This window comes from Solanum pennellii, chromosome 11, assembly GCF_001406875.1.
Source record: "Solanum pennellii chromosome 11, SPENNV200".
In the NCBI taxonomy this organism is placed as follows: Eukaryota; Viridiplantae; Streptophyta; class Magnoliopsida; order Solanales; family Solanaceae; genus Solanum; species Solanum pennellii.
In genome coordinates this window covers 42,098,210-42,111,964 of record NC_028647.1, presented here as the reverse complement: position 1 = coordinate 42,111,964, position 13,755 = coordinate 42,098,210, and positions in this window count along the sequence as shown.

Below are 13,755 nucleotides of genomic sequence, written 5' to 3'. Positions count from 1 at the left end.
CTAATTAAAAATCATGAGTAGGATAATTTTATTCATGCACCTTGAGTTGTCTAAAGGCATAAGCTATCACCTTACCATGTTGCATGAGGACAGAACCCAAACCTATTCAAGAAGCTTCATAATACACAACAAAACTTTTGGTACCCTTCGGTAAAGTTAACATCAGAGTGGAGGTAATCTTGTATTTCAACTTTTGGAAGCCTTTCTCACAAGCTTTCGAACATTTAAACTTAACTTTCTTTTGGGTTAAGGTAGTTAATGGAGAAGCGATACATGCAAACCCGTCAACAAATCTCCTATAATACCCGGCTAAACCTAAGAAGTTTCGAATATCAATGGGATTCAAGGGTCTAGGACAATTCTTAACCGCCTTCGTCTTTTTCGAATCAACCTCAATACCCATACTAGAAACAATGTGACCAAGAAAAACAACCGACCTTATCCAAAATTCACGCTTAATATATTTAGCAAAAAGTTTATCTTCCTTGAGGACTTACAATACTATCCTCAAATGACCCATGTATTCATCCTCACTCTTGGAATTTACCAAGATATCATTAATAAAGACAATTAAAATAAATCAAGATGATTCTGGAACACTCTATTCATAAGGTCCATGAAAGCCGCCAAGGCATTTGTTAGACCTAAAGACATAACTAGGAACTCATAATGATAATATCTTGTTCAAAAAGCTATTTTACCAATGTCAACTTCTCTAACTCTAAGTTGGTGATACCCTGACCTCAAATTAATCTTCAAAAAGTAACTCGCCTCTTGGAGTTGGTCAAACAAATCATTAATTCTAGGACGAGGATACTTATTCTTTATAGTGACCTTGTTCAATTTTCAGTATTCAATACACATTCTAACATATCCATCTTTCTTTTTCACAAATAACACCGTAGCGCCCCATGGAGATATGGTTGGTTGTATAAAACCATTATCTAGCTAATCTCTGAGTTGAGCCTTCAGTTCTTTCAACTCGGCCGAAGCCATCCAATAAGGAGGAATTGATATGCATTTTGTATCTGGCATTAAATCTATGCCAAAATCTATTTCCCGTTCGGGAGGAATTCTTGGTATAATCATTGGTGAAAACTTTCAAAAATTTCCTCACTACGGGAACCGTCTCTAGAGTAGGAGACTCGGACCCAAGGTCCTTGACCCTCATAATATGATAGAGACATCCCTTAGAAACTATTTTACAAGATTTTAGACATGAAATAATTTGATATCTAGGGATTGAGTTGCCACCCTTCCATTCTAAAATAGGTTCGTTAGGAAATTTGAATTTAAATAACCTTATTCTACAATCAATTGAAGCAAAACAAGAATTTGACCAATCCATCCCCAATAAGACATAACAGTACAACATATCAAGTTCTACCAAATTAACCAATGTAACTCTATTGGACAATAATATGGACAACTCATATAGACTCTTTTAGCAACAATGGAGTCACCCACCAGGGTGGAAACTAAATAAGTTTCAACTAATACATTGGGGAGTACATTAAACTTCCTAGCCACTAAAAGAATTACAAAAGATAAAGTGGCACTGGGATCTAGCAATGCATAAACATTAACTGAAAATACTTGCAACATACCGGTAACAACATCGGGAGAAACCTCTTCATCACCCCTAGATTTGAGAGCATAAAAGCATTTCTTCTAGGGGCATCGAAATTAAGAACACTTGCTTGAGCTTGGTTACTTTCCCTTCCTTGATTCTTATACATGGGACAAATCTTTCACCATATTACCACTCTATCCACAGCCAAAACAATATCCGTCCCCACTAAACATTTTCTAAAATAATTATTGCCACATTTGGCACAATTTGGCTTCTCACTTTGTGAACCACCACCGTTTCCTCCTTGAGGCTTAAGGTTAGGTACCCTATCCTTGTTAGCCTTGGAGAAATTAGAAGGAACTTGGTTGGAGAGTCTCTTCTTGAACTTCAGTTTGTCTTGAATTTCAAACTTACCATTAGAATTACCTCCATCATAGGGCCTTGTCCTCTTAGCATCCTTATTTTTCCTCTTAAGCCTACTCCCCTTAACTTGTTAAGAATGCACCATCAAACGATAAAGGTCCATGTTGTCATGAAGCATTTCCACACGACACTCTTCCAAAAGATCATCGGACACACCCGTAACTAAATGACTCATTTTATCTCTAGTATTAGACACCAAAGAAGAGGCATACTTGGAAAACATTATGAATTTCAAAGTGTATTCTTGAACACTCATACCTCCTTGATGAAGGTTGATGATATCTTCCACTTTTGCCTCTCTTTTCTCCCTCGGGAAGAACCTATCAAGAAATGCCCTCCTAAAGACTTCCCAACTTATACGACCCACTCTCAAAGCCCTATGTCTTTCTATTAAGTTTATGAAGTTTGAACCACATCCTTGAGTTTATAAGTGCCTAGCTCGGCCTTCTCGTTTGAACTTACTCACATAGCATACAAGATCTTATAAACCTCATCTAGAAGGTCTTGAGGATCTTCATTTGCCTTAAACCCAAAGAATATGGCAGGGTTCATCCTAGTGAAGTCCCTCAATCGTGAAGCCATAGTACTAGCATTTTGGTTCACACTGGGTGCAACTTCCCAATTTTCTTGGACCGTCAGTAGCTTGAGTAGTTACGACTTGAACTTGAGAAGCCATGAATTGAGTCAAGTTTAGGAAATCCGCCCTTATCTCCCTATCAGACATGACAGAGGATTGACCGGAGCTTTTTCACCTAGAGGAACATGTTCTTGAGGAGAATCTTGATTGTCTTGGGGGAGGAACTCTGCGTTATCTCCTCTTCAACCCTTATTGAGGCTGCCTTTCTAGTAGTCATAGCATATAACCATAAGAAAAGCAATAGAAGAGAAGGACACATAGAGTTAAGACTCTTAAGGAACAACTTAAGAATACCAAAGAAATGAGAATTTCCTAAGCATCACGTCGCCTATCATTCATAAGTGTGTCGCGCTTCACAGTTTTGAACAAGACTTTACATAGACGTGGTTTAGTGAGACATCGTTCCTAAGATTATTCAACCTCATGCTCTGATACTAAGTTTGTCACGATCGGAGAGCACTACATAGTCGTAACTGGCGTCTTTGTCCTTTTAAAGGCCTTAAAGAAGTCCTTAGCATACATCATCACATCATTGATAGAATAAAAAGCGGAAAAAATTAAGACTTTTCATTTGATGTTCAACTTCACATTACATATATCGCAAATAGACTACATCGTCTCACATGACCATCTAAACATAAGAGTACAAGAATTTAGGACTTATCCTTTACATCATTACAATAAGTCTTATAATAAGAATTACAATAAAGCTTTCAATAAGGAAATATGGAACTAGAGCTAGCATCTCCATCCTTGGACCTGAGGATTCACCAACTTGAGGATAGCAACCCAAGTTCTTCAAGAATAGACTAGAAACTCTTCAACGTCCCGAACTTACACTTTGTGTAGAAAATAGGAGAAATATGGGTTAGTACAAACTGCATGTAATAAATATGGATATATGCAAATAAAACATTAAAACCATTCACAAAAGGACATTTTGGTATGAACATGCCAAATTCACTTTAAAAGACTAATGCACGTTCCAAGAACATATACAAGTCCATTTCACCACAACCATAAGACATTCATATTCATGTTCAAGAGCATATTTATAACAAATCCATAATCAACGTTTCATAATTTGAGTCCATCTCATTACCTTACAAGACCTTACTCATAATCCTGATCCAAGTCTACTTGTGCAATTTTTATGTTAAGCCCCATAAACCCACACAAACCAAGTACACTAGCAAAGAGACCCTAAGCATTGTCATTACATCATATAACATCATAACAAATGTAGTCTAAATTTTCTATAACAATGTATACCAATAGCATGTATATCAAGTGAAACCAACATCATACATACCATTCATACATAAAGAACCCACTCTAGAATTCTCATCATGTTCCACTTGTTCAATGTATAGGAAAAGTCTCATACCCTTACCTACACTAAGTAATACCTATTAAGTAGTCCTAGTTAGTATTTATCGTATTACTTTCATTCATTCATTTTAGTTTCGAGAAACTTTGCCATAACCGACATTAGAGTATATGAGCTAAACATGGAATCCGATGTCAACCCCTTGCACCGAAAGGAGGGTGTCCAACTTGTAAAAGGTAGGGCATCTACATCATAATAATATCTAAGTGGAACCTCTAGCTAGGTTTATTATGGGGGCACATAGTTAAGGAATTAGGCGGTTGTTACTAGAAACCCTATTTATGTGAATTCGCATTGTAGTTTCCACCTCATGAGAACATTGGGTGAACCTACCTTATATTTGGAAGGTAGACCTCTCATTATCAAGTTCTCTCGATTTTAAGATAAATTCCCCTTTTGAAGTATCTTTAGTTCTTTCTCAATCATTAATTCATAAAATAGGTTTTAGGATTGTAACCCCTCATATAACATATTCATAGTTTATGGGTTCTAGGATGAGAAACTCCTTTCATCACAAACCTAACAACATGTGAGACATTACGTCATAACATAGTAATAAGATGCGCATAGGAATTACTTTCTATCCCTCATCATAGTACACCTATCATCATCTCACAAACATCATATTCATAGATAGATCATGCATTCATACTTCAATTAACCAACATTACCTAAAATAAGCCAACAATACTTCAATAACAAGTCCATGACCTTTAAGGTCTTACCAATAGCCTCCAAGAACACACATTCAAGACTTCATCCCAAAGCAATGATATTTACCCATTTAATTGATTATCATGGTCATTCAATAGTCAATTGAGAAAGAACATACTCAATTACATCATCTCTAATCATTCACAAACATAAGTCAAGAGTCAAGGTTAAGAGAAAAGGGACATTCATGAATCCTTAAGTAATTGGGTCAATAACCTAAAAAACATATCATATAAGGTAATTCATGGAATAATTAACACAATTGATATCAATACAACAATTGATGTATGCATAATCATCAACCAGTTCATCATTTTCAATCCAAGGTTTTATGAAAATAGGGAAGAACATGGGTCTAGGGAAATATCAAGTGCATAATAATAATTTATCATAAATACACACTTAAATAACCCTAAATAATCATAATTAGTCATGATATATTCATAAATTAGTTTTTCAAAGAAGACCCATTTGTAGAGAAAACCCTAGGTCTTTGGAAATTTGAAGTCATCTTTTAATGGACCTCTTGGGGAAAGGAATATCGAGAGAGAAAGAATCATGACCTTGATGAAGACTTTATCCATGAAATTGAGAAGGAAACTTGGATATTTGGTCTTTTTCTTGAACCTTCAATGCTTCTTCAATGGAGGTTGGATAGAAAGGGAATGTAGAGAGAAGTGGGAGTAATAGGGTCTCTATTTGGCATTAGGATTTTATGTGGGAATTGAGTGCTAAATGACTTAAAATCAATATATAGTCAACCCCTAAAATATCCAAAATACCCCTCACTTAGTTGGACTATTAAAATAAGTCCAACTTGACCTCAACTTTGAAATTCTGTTTAGCCTTCACGCCTACTACACGAGCCATGAAGAACTCAACAGCTCGTGGTGATGCTCATGAAATGATGGGCAGTAGGCTCCCAAAATGTTCCATCCCTCCTAGAATCTAAGTAAACTTTATGAAAACCTCCCCCTTGTGTGCGAACATGCACCATGGCCTGTCATGTGGCTCATGTTGCCTTGGGCAATAGGCCCTTAAAACATCCCCGTTTCTCAAACGCCTAAGGCAAGACCACGACCAACCTTCCCCCTTCTTTAAAGTACACCATGAGTTGTGAAGTGGATCGTGGTTCCTTAGACAGTAGCTAGTAATTTTCCATGGACAAGGAAAATTCACTAGCTTCCCGCATTGCCCTTGGTCATGACCATGATCCTTGGTCATGCCCGAGGTTGAGGCAGTAGCCTCCCTTTTGGTTGGAAATCATCCCTTGGCCTTAATACCGTAATCCCTTTATAAGGTACCGATATACATCTTCAATATCTTTTCATGGTCAAACCCTTAGACACCCCTTTTGAGCCATTCTACCATCTCTAGCACCACACTAGCGTAGGTTACTAGTTCATCGGGCGTTGTGGTCGTGTTTAGTTTCTTATCAACCTATCTTCCTAAACTATGTTAGTTAGCGTATAATAGGACACTTTTTAAGTAATTGAACTACACATGGATCCATAACTTAATTCATTGAATTTACTAGGTGTAAAAGTATCGCTCAAGAAGCCATAGTTAAAATTAATGTTCTTATGTTTATTCATATTTTAAGAATTCGAGAAACTTTGCTATAACCGAAATGGACCATGTGAGCTAAATTGAATCCGGTGTTAACCACTAATACTGAAAAGAGGGGTCCTAATTGCCAAGGTAGGACATACATTCATGATAGCGTCTAGGTAGATCCACTAGCTATAACCTATGCGGGCTTCATAGTTATAGAATATGAAAATTGTTACTAGAAACCTTATCTATATAAACATGTGGGTTTCCATCTCATGATACCATCGGGGGAAACTTCCTTCTTTTGTGAAGAGACTCTCATGCATATCCTCTTGGTGCTAAGCTCAATTCCCCTTTTTAGGTTATCTTTAGCCTTTACTTAAGCATTAGTTCATAAAGATACCTTAGGGACTTAATCACTCATATATAATTTAGCTCAATGGTTACAACATGAGAATGCATTTCATCATAAAACCAACTTTGTGTGAGAATTCATCTTTCATACCATAGTCATATAGGGTTCATGAGAATTGCCTTCTACTCAACATAACAACAGTCCCATAATCATCTCACAACATTCATATTCATATCATATCCATATCTTCATAGTCATGTACATTTCATGCATCATAGTATGTAAAGGCGCGTATGAAGAGTAGCCTTTGAATGGACAATATAGACACATCATATTCATGTTTGTGCACAATTCACATATATTGAATTTAAGGATATTAGACCATATAGATCAACATATCTAATATTAATTACAATAGGCATGAATACATTCTTCATTCAAGTAGGTCATTCATGGAATGTATAGAATCAAACACTCATATAGGGGATTACGTGGGTAGGGTCCTTCCACATGAAAACCACATACAATTCAACATGAATCAAAAGTAAACACATCCACCATAAATGGATCAAGCCATTCATATATATCAAATTCAAGATATCATACCTTTATAGATTTCCCTTCAAAGCCAAGAGTTAAGATAAAGTCTATCATCTTAGACTAGGCACTTTAGATAGAAGAAGATCACAAACCAATAACATAATACAATAATAAATTACATGGGAACATACTAGATTCTTATCCTTCAGTCACGAATGAAAGCATACGAAGGTTTAGATTTTAGGAAGAAGGGAATATTATGGGTCTTGTGGGAACTGTTCAACAATTATACACATTACCTAGATTCATCCACCAACCTTCATATATATTCATAAACAAGTTAATTCATGTCATTAAGGTTTAATTATGATCAATACAAGTCTAGGTGATCTAGTTCTAAGGTCATCAATCAAGACCTAACCCTAACCCTAAACCTGTGAATTGATCATGAGATAGATTAACTTCATAATAAAATCATGTTTCAATGTAGATATTCTAGATTATTAATAAATACCCATCAATCAATCCACACAAGGTCTTACAATGGAGAAAAAGGGAAGAACATGAGTGTTTGGGTTTTTTTTCAAAAACTTTTAATACACCATGAATTCACCCATAATTGAACATATCTAATCATAAACAATCATAAGTTAGCAATTGAAATGTTTTTAGAAGGTGACTCATGCTTTGGATGAAAACCTAGAATTTGATGAATTTGAAAACATAGTTGAGAGGGATTCTTGTTGATAGCTAACCAAGAATAAAAAACTCCCATACCTTAGACTTAGAATTCCATGAAAATCCTTTGAAAAAGATTCCATTTTCAACTTTAATTGATATTCTTCGAGGTCCTTAATGGAGGTTTTGAGAGAAGAGTTTTGGAGACATTTTGGGGGTAAAGTTAGCTATGATTTGGGGTCTTAACTTGTGGTGAATTAATGGATTACTTTTAGGGCCTTATTAACTATTTATAGGAGGTTATTTGACCACTTAACTGATTACATAAGCCCTTAATTGATTAGCTAACTTACCAAACCCCCAACTTAAAACAAAATATACTAAAACTGGCAGCATCTACGGATGGATACCTACGGACCATAGGTGGAGTTACTCCGTAGTTTGGCCTCAGTAGTTCTGACAGTGCTTCACTATTTCGGGCATATACTTTGAGATTGGAATTAGGTAAACTCGGTGGCATTGGATATTTGACTCAGATATATTTAATTGGATAGGTAATTTACCACCTGATTTGTTTTGTGCTATGATATATGACGATTTGAAGTTGACCCTCACTTAATTAAAAATACTAAAACTTGGTAGCACCTACGACCACCCACCTACATACCGTAGGTGAGTTCATGCCCCGTACTGAATAGAATCGATTGCGTCAGAGACGGGTATTGTGGAGTATTTGGTGATGATATTGTGTCTCAACTCACGAAGTCAATCCATGACCCGTGGTTCCATTGATGGTCCATTAATGCCTTGGTAGGCCAAGTTGTGTTCTGACAGTTTTTAGCAAAAGGTAGCGTCCTCCTCAAGGACCCCTGGGGTGATCCTTGGCGGGTTATACCCGGATGTTTGGACTCGAAACATGCCCAATGAATTAGTCAATTCCACAAGTTTTCACCCTCAAACAACACTCAAAACTTCAACGACAAGACCCGTACAACTCACTAGTTCAAATGACTAATTTCCGAATGTTTTAGTTGTATCTAGATGTTTGACCTCTAAAATCACCAAACTAACTTCAATAGACATTTTTTATAATTTAAATTAGTTTCCAATATAAATTAACATTTGAGGCTCTAGTTGAACTTACTAGATTTAGTCAAGCCTTAGCTAGGTGTTTCTAGTTCATACGGGGTGTAATAATATGTCCCTAAAAAGTGGTATAACAGTAGTCCCAACTAAAAGTCTTAGCTTGTGCCTACTAGACTTGTAAAATGGTGGAGAGTGTATAGATTACTATAAATTGAATTCATGGACCGAGAAGGACCATTCCCCTATACCTTTCATGACAAATGCTTTATAGGCTTGCGGGTAAATGATGGTATTGTATCCTCAATGGGTACTTCGGATACAATTAAATCTCCATTGCACTGGAGGTTCAAGAAAAAATGAATTTGACTTTCCCCTGTGGGAATTTTTCCTTCAAGCAAATTCCTTTTTGTCTATGCAACGCGCCGACCACTTTGCGTTGGTGCATGTTATCAATATTTTATGATACGGTATCGGAATTTATGGAAGTCTTGAAAGATCACTTTTTAGGGGGATTCCTTTGGAGAGTGCTGAAATTTTTTTGAGATGGTATTCAAGTATGTGTGGATTCTAACTTGATACTTAATTATAAGAAATGTAATTTCATAGTTAACAAAGGTATATTGCTTGGAAAATATTTTTTGGAGATGATATTGAAGTAGATCTAGTGAAAATTCAACCGATTGATATGTTACCTCCCACAATTTTAGTGAAGGGGGGGGGGGGAGAAGTTTACTTGGATCTGTTCGATTCTACCTGTGATTCATTCAAGATTTTTCAAAATTGGCTAATCCATTCTGTCGAAATGCGAAGGGGAGTGCTTTTGATTTTAATTATGCTTGTTAGACGGCATTTGTGATCTTGAAATCAAAGCTTTTCTTAGCCCCTATAATAACAACCCCTAATTGGAATCTTGATTTTGAAATGATGTGTGATGTTAGTTTATTTGCACTTGATGATGCTCTTGGGCACATTAGTTTATTGGCACTTGACGATGCTCTTGGGCAAAGGAAGAGTAATTTCTTTCATCCCATCTATTTTTCTAGCAAAACCTTGAATTGTTTTCAAATGAATTATACTGTCATGGAGAAAGAGTTGTTATCCATTGTCTATGGTTTTAATATTTTAGAGCATACTTATTTTGTACAAAATGTGTTGTTCATACTAATAATGTCACTCTAATACACTTGATGGAAAAGAAAGAAGCCAAACAAAGACTAATTAGGTGGGGGTTTCTTCTCCAAGAATTTGATTTTGAGGTGAGGGATAGACAGAGGTGTGAAAAAAAAAAGTAAACAGCCACATATCAAGGCTTGAAGTAGATGTTCTAGTGGATGAGGGAGGAGAAATTGGTGATGCTTTCCTTGATGAACAGTAATGTTAATCTCCCAAATGTTAGCCCTTTTGTATGAAGATTATGCAAACTTGATCATATGTGGTCTGTTACATGAAGATTTGAGTATCCATCAGAAGATTAAATTCTTATTTGTTGCGAAGAAGTATGTATACCTTTTATTTTTAGGGGATATGATGACAATATTATTCGGGTTCTGTTCCTAATGTGAAGGTGCAGTAGATACTTGAAGTGTTCCATGCTTCACCGGTGGGGGGACATCATGGAGGAATATTAACAACTTTAAAAGTCTTACAATCTGGTTACTATTGGACCACAATGTCTATAAATTCCCATGCCTTTTGCAAGTGTTGTGTTCAATATAAAATGCAAGAAAGCATATCTAGCAGGCATGAGCTACCTTTCTCACATATTTAGGGGATTGATTTTATGGAACCTTTCCCTAGATCTTTTAGGAACAGGTATATCTTAGTGGCAATCGATTATGTGTCCAAATGGGTGGTGGCAATAACTTCACCCAACATTGAAGGGAGAAGTATCATAAAGTTCCTCATGAAAAATATTTCTTAAGGTTTGAAACACCAAGGGCTATTATAAGTAATGTCGACTCTCATTTCTACAATATCTAATTGGAGACACATATGTCTAAGTATGGAGTGAAACACAAAAGTCTCCACATCGTATCATCCTCAATCTAGTGTCTAAGATGAGGTGTCTAATCGGGAGATAGAGAGAATCTTAGCAAAAACAGTGAACTTCTACCACACCGATTGGTCCAAAAATCTTGATGATGACCTTTGGACCTACTGAATAGACTTTGAATCCTATTTTGGCATGTTTCCATGCAAATTGGTATTTGTGAAGGCCTATCATCTTCCATATGAGTTAGAGAACAAAGCCTTATGGGCATTGAAAAAGGTGAATTTAAATTGGGAAGTGGCTGCAAAAAATTTGTGTAGGTCAACTACTTAAATTGGATGAGTTTCGGTTACAGGCATATGAGATCTCTACACTGCATAACTAGAAAGTTTAATGTTTGTATGATGACTGATACGCTCAAATTTACTTCTCGAAAAGAACTATAAGCAGTCGTATCAAGTAAAGAACCCTACTATGAGGTTGGGGTGGATCCCAAGAGGAAAATGATTTAGACTTAACTTTAACCTATTATTACTTCTATTTAGTCAAGTCCTTTCCAAGAAACAAGTAACAAAAAGGGGGGTTTTAAGCAATAAATGTAATTAGCTATTTCTAAGTAAATAAATAACAGCTTCAAAGATTTGATTTTTATCAAGTAATGAGAGTAACTAGGGATTAAGTATTCCCCACAGGTTCATAACTTGGTAATTCTAGCTATAACAATCCTTTACTAGTATCTTACATGCAAAGTCGTAAGTTATGTATCCATAATTCCTTGGTCTGGAAACTAGGAAATTTCACTCCGCACCTTGGTCAGGCTACATGTGTATTATTTACTAAACCCTATTGTTACCTCATATTAAACATCATAATTGGTGTTTGGCTTAGTTGTTACTTTGCACCAACCGACACTAGCCTATTAGATAGTATATACTAAATCTACGTTGATAATTCTTTTGTTATTATCTACCTCCTTTGTCTGGAAAGTAGCAATAAGGCGAGTTCTAACGCGTGCACTCGTTAAAATGACTTCTAAACGAAAAAAATCTTTTGAAGATGGGTACTGGGGCTACTTTCTGTTAACATTGACGGATGTGCAGAACGGTCCGTCATGGCTGTGACGATCCATCAAGAGCCTCCGTAGCCCCACACTTAGTCAGATTTCCCCAACTTTCTTTAGCAACCTTTTTCTCCGTATGAAGATGGCCACCTACGGACCGTCGAGGTCACAATGGACCGTCGATGGCTCCGTAAGTCGTCACTTCTTCAATTCTCAACACAATTCTCCCACGTTCTCCTTCTGGACAGATTTCCTGCAAACAAAGAGAAAAATACATTAAAAACAATACAAAAAGGCCTTAGACACACACTAAACTTAAGGAAAAAGCATTGAAAGTACCGTGAAACCACGGTACATAAACACCCTCAACTTAAATTTGTTGTTTGTCCTCAAGCGGATGCACTATGACTCACTACAAAGTCTTTGTACAAGAGTACCCTTATTTTAGCTTTTTGCAATCATCTGGCTAGCAATGCCAATTATTTTCAAATTGATTTATGCATGCTATCACTATTAGGCTTTATCATGAGGATCAGACCATGACACAGACTCACCACACATCAACATCTATCCTCTTTGATCTCTCACTAACGTACTAACTTTCCGGTATTGCAACTAGTGTCCTTACTTCAAAACAACATCCTCATTTTTCACACAATAATTTCAGTTTGAGTATAAGGATTATTTTTCGACACTCACTCTCAGAACAACTTCTCACCTCATTTATTCTTGTTGCCATAGGTTTGCCCTTATTTTCACTGCTTTAAGTTTACCATAATGCACTCTTAGGATCAGAATGGGACTTTCTTAGCTTGTAACTTAGGCTCAGGGTCAGGTTGGGTACATTTGGATATGTTTTAGTGATTTGTTGCCCTCCTTGACATAACGGCTAAGCGTCCTACCTTTTTATCGTTTTATTCTGCCCTTTTTCTCAATTTTCTTTCACCTTGATATTCTCCCTTCTTTTTCCTTTTGTGTAAGTGACTCTTCTCTTTTCTTGTATTTTTAAATTTTCAAAAACAAGTTTCACTTTGCTTTCAACTTTTCTTGAGTCACTTTTATTTTGTTCTTTATCTCTCTTTATTCTTTCAACCCCACTTTCAAGAGTATTCCTCATAATAGCCACCCTCAACTCATGGCTTTACCATGAGTCAAGGTACATAATACCAAAAATTGGGTCAGGGCCATGACAAGGTTTTTTTGTGCATTAGCCACCCTCAACTTATGATTTTGGCATAAGCTGAGGTGCAAATGCCCAAGGAGGGACATGGGCCAACACATTGTTCCCAGAAAAGATCAGTTGGGGTGAAAAAGAAAGGTCTATTTTAAGCTCAAATCATTTGGGTCAAGAAGGGATTAATTTCATTCCGTTTTCTATTTTTTAGGCTAAAGATTAGCTACATTGAACAAGGCCCTATGATCCTTTCCTAATTGTCTATTACGGATTACTTTTAGCAGGACTAACCAGGCAAGTTCTAGCTCAGTACCAATGGTTGAATATTAAATTTTTCCTCATACGCACTTGACATCTCATTACTCTACAAAATTATCAGAAACCTAGTTTGAGTTTTAGATTTAAAGTCATGTAGTGGTATATCTCTATGTCATTGTTAGATTCAAACATTTATCAGTTACTGTGCTTAGTCATGCAACATTTTCTTTAAATTAGGATATAATTTTGTTTTGCCATCATGCTTCAGATTCCATTTCTATACTATGTACAAAAGATACCAACAATGTCAGTTCAACAATAAA